The sequence below is a fragment of the Triticum urartu genome, chromosome 2 (genome assembly GCF_003073215.2).
Source record: "Triticum urartu cultivar G1812 chromosome 2, Tu2.1, whole genome shotgun sequence".
Lineage (NCBI taxonomy): Eukaryota > Viridiplantae > Streptophyta > Magnoliopsida > Poales > Poaceae > Triticum > Triticum urartu.
Window position 1 is genome coordinate 444,513,603 of NC_053023.1, and position 4,397 is coordinate 444,517,999.

General features: G+C 42.6%; 1 long non-coding RNA gene across 1 annotated transcript; it reads right to left on the reverse strand.

Annotated features, from left to right (window-relative positions):
• Window positions 1-327: 327 nt before the first annotated feature.
• LOC125541647 lies at window positions 328-2,234 on the reverse strand. Its single transcript, XR_007297611.1, has 3 exons — window positions 1,984-2,234; window positions 1,598-1,698; window positions 328-392 (listed from the first exon to the last, which is right to left on the reverse strand). It is a non-coding gene; the product is annotated as an uncharacterized LOC125541647 (long non-coding RNA).
• Between the last annotated feature and the right edge of the window lie 2,163 nt (window positions 2,235-4,397).

Here is a 4,397-nt window from a genome sequence, read left to right on the forward strand (position 1 = left end):
CAGATAGCTTATTGGCATCCATCCAACTCAGGGAACCACTTCGAGCACTCTTACAGCATGCATTAGCACCTTATGTTGTTTTTGTGGTCTGGACAACAGACTGATAGCAAAGAAGAAGTAATAAACAACTAAAACAAGCCATTATAGTCTGAACAAAAAAATTATGTGATCATGAAAGGATACCGCTTGTTTGCAACAGAAGTTTTTTCTCCTAACATGCACTAACATTCTTGTTTTTAACAACATTCTGATAGCAAGACGACCAGTATATACATAACCATTGGAGCAACATATTTTGAACATATTGTATATGGTAATGGAAATATACCTTATGTGCAGCAGAATATATTTCCCTTCGTCGTGCACTGAAATTCTTGTCCATTACATATCTGCTGCAACATGACAATGAGCAAAAGTTTAAATAAATTATGTAAAAGACAATATTCTGTGGCCCTACTCGACCTTATGACAGTCATCCCCACAGATGTGAAGACGATTAATTCAGATTTCAGCTCAAACAATCATATTTTGAAGTAATTTCTGCCCCTAAAATCAACAAAAAAAAGTCTGACCACATTTATTCCTTATCAAATCAAAATAGCAACTCATTCAATACTGAGTAGGTACTAGGAATACATCAAGCTATTCCTATTTCATAGTGAAAATGATGAACTAAGACATGAAACCGTTACTCTGAAATGTAAATTTGCAAGGGGTCCATTATTTTGTTCATCGGGTGTATAAGAAAAACAACAAGTAACAAAATGAAACTCCATATAGCAGCTCTTTTGATGACCCCATGCTTTTTAGTTCTTTTCTATGCTGGGAACATTACTATGAATAAAATGCAGTTATCTTTCAATACTAGTAGTTTAACTGTTGATCTATTTCAATTTCTTAGGGAAGATGAACTTGTACTTGTGTGGTATGATTCTTAACTTGGTGTTTGTAGGGGGGAACACATGATCAGGTATAACACTATCCACGGATAGTAAGAGGATCATAAGCTCAAGGACGCCCAAGTTCATTCCCTTTGGTGTTAAGGAGGTTTCGTTCATGCACAAACATTATAGCTAGGCTGATGAGATGTTATTTTCAAGTTGGAACTATGAGGAGATCCCATGGGCCAAGGCTGAGTGTGTTGTAGAGTATACATGTGTTTTCACTATCGTGCACATGGTTGCTCACTAACATTTATTTTCAGAACAAGTGTGTGGTTTTTTAGACTGGACTTGTAGTTGTGCTGCTACAGATCATGTTCTGATATTCATTATAAAATTAACATTTTATTAGGGCCCCACTAGTCGACAAGATACTTACTGCAATTTTTCCATAGGTACGACCAAGATAACACTTCTTCTAGTCACTCCATCATTCATTTTTTACAAATGACACCCCAGCCAGAATATAGTATGATAGCAATAAGAAAATAACAAGGTCACAAACGTCTGCACACACACGAAGAAAGAAAGAAACTGTGCTAGGTGTTCAACCACAAAATGTTAGGCAAGAACTAACCCAACTGTACTACCCAACTAGAATAGGATAGTCCGAATTGGAGTACCATAAGGAAAGTCTACAAAGAGATTGAACTCACCAAGGTAGTAATGGTGCAGAACTACATTGAAATATTGCACGCGTCCACACCTGAAACCTTAACAGTTACTAGATTTAAGCCACCTCTTATGTTCAGTAAACCTACGAACACCAAAACAAACAAGCGTCAGGGCACTATAATGAATAAAACCTAAAAGGCTAATATCAATCAAGTAGGGAAGGTGTAACCTTATAGAAGAAGAATCAGAAACAACCCCCTCTATCTGAAGGCTCCCAATATTCTAAACTAGTAACAGAGGACAGCTATCAAACACTTGGTGTGCACTATCAAATTCACACAAGAGAAGAGTAATTAGAAAGCATAGAAGGGACAGATCTGAACCAAGCGGGGAGGAGGCAAAATCCTCAAGTCGTACTAGTATTTACCTTGTGTTTCTATGAATCAGGGGTGGGGACTAATCTGCTTTCCGTCCCAGTTGGTGAACAAGACATGCCCCTTGTGCCCTCGACCTCAATGAATCGTCGGGGTGAGCTACGAGGTTCAGGAGGGAGGGCAGGCCATGATCGATCTCCTCAAGGTAGGGATCCTACGAGACGAGGAAGGGGACTGTGTTGATATGGGGGACGGGAGGGGGAGGTTTCCGATTTTGATGGCGCAGTTACCTCATCGTGATGCCTGATTTTGGTATGTGTTCTTGATTCATATGTCTGGTGGGGCCATGGTAATAAGAGCGCGTACTTATATTTTCTATTCACCAAAATTAGTCGCTACTGTGGGAGAGAATGGAGGGAAAGGAAAATTTTGATGCCAAATCAGAAAAGAATACAAGTAGTAAAAATTTCAAGCGAAACAATTTATAAATTTTGTTATTATCAGATCTAGCCCTTGACACACACATGTACATATATTTGTGCCAAACACAATGTGCTTCTTCTATGTTTGTAAAAACTCAATGCAAGATGGGTGAAGTAATATTGATTTTTGTTGCTCAAACCGGGCCTAATAGGACGTGACCTGCCGCTCACGGCATTTTTGCTCAACTTCCTCCATCGTCGCATGCAGGGCACCATCAACCGCGGACACCACCCCGTCCCACCGCCCTTCCCTTGCCCTTGTTGGTGATGAGGGCAGCGGCGCGCAGCCACTAGCCCAAGATGATCATGACTAGTTAGTCGTCGGGGCGGCATCGGTGCCACGCGGACATCTTCACGATGGTCTTCAACTGGTAGATGGTATAGGCCTCCACCAGTGCGGCGTTTGCAAGGACCTAGTATGGCGCAACGTTGATGTGCATTGCGCCACGTCATGAAACTCGGCCGCCGTTAGAGCATTGCGGCAACATTCTCCCACGGCCGCGTCTGAGCTACGGCACGAGGTGCCCATGTGCGTTCGTGAGCTCCAGGTATGGATCCAGCTTCACAGCGACCGGGCATCGATAGGGCGACAATCAGTGATGACGCGGGGAAGGCAGTGGCGAGGGCGGCGCGAATTGCGGTCACGGAGGGAGCTCGAACTCTCACTAAAACTCCTCGTCCATTGTGGCAGTGTAGGCAAGGAGGGGTGACTGCTGCTACTCTTGGTCATCCAAGGAGAGCACGACCTCCTTCTTTGATGACATAGAGGAGAACGATGGGACAAAAGACCACACACGGCGGTGCCACGATCTGAAGGAAGATCTTCCGCCGGCGCCGAGAACAATCCGACAGAGCCTGACTAGCCTATCTTGCCGGTCTAGGATAGGATCGGATTGGAGCCTATGGTTGTGGGGAGAGGAGCGAAGATGAGATAAAGATGGGGTTGCTCGACGCTGGATCCCTACTTAATTAGCCCGGGCAGGCGGATTGTTCCGACCGACATCAAGGCCGTCGAGTCGTGTCCATTCTGGGGTGGCTGGCCGACATCGATATGCGGGAGCAGTTCCTAGAGCGGTTCATGCAGGAGAGTGTTTTGTTGGAACTGCGTACATTAGCACGAGTCTAGACGCCCGCAAACTTCCCCCAGGTTTGGTTCCAGTTCAAGGGAATTCTGGTTCGCAGACTTAACTGTATATGTGTGTTTTAATACCTGTAATATATTATAATAAAAAGGTATAAAATCATTCTTATTTTTTGTCATACCTTATTATTTTTGACCTCGTAATATTTCCCTACCGCTAAAAAATATGCCTACAATTCATAGTCTAATGCTGCTTAATTTTACTTTTTATTTCAATTTACGCCTACTACAAAAAAATCTATTTATGCCTGGGGTATGAAATTTGTCGTAGAGCAGTTCATGCGGAAGAGTGTTCTGGCGGGACTGCGTACATTAGCACGGGTCCGGACACCCACAAGCATCCCCCAACTTTGATTCCAATTCGAGGGGATTTTGACTTGCAGACTTAATCGTCTATGTGCGTTTTAATACCTTTAATATATTATATTAAAAAAATCATTCTTATTTTCTGTCATGCCTCATAGTCCAATGATGTTTAATTTTGTCTTCTATTTCAATTTATGCCTGCTATGAAAATAAATAAATGCCTGCGATATGAAATTTTGTCCGAAGACAACCATGCAGAAGTTCGAACTTGGCCCTACTAGAATGGACACAAGGAAATCACCAACAAGATAGACTAGTGTTTACGTATGCTTATGGCTACAACATTTATTTATTTCTTGTTTTTTAGGGGAACTTGTTGGATCGAAGGGAGAAAAGAACTCAGCCCTACAGCAACGTCTTCAACTTGCCTTTCTCTTGAAGCCCATCTCTTATCCCGGGTGGACCTGCGGGTAAGCTGTTACTGGGCTTATTTTTCATCCAATCCCATTTCTTATTTATTCTCGCTCAACTTGCCTTT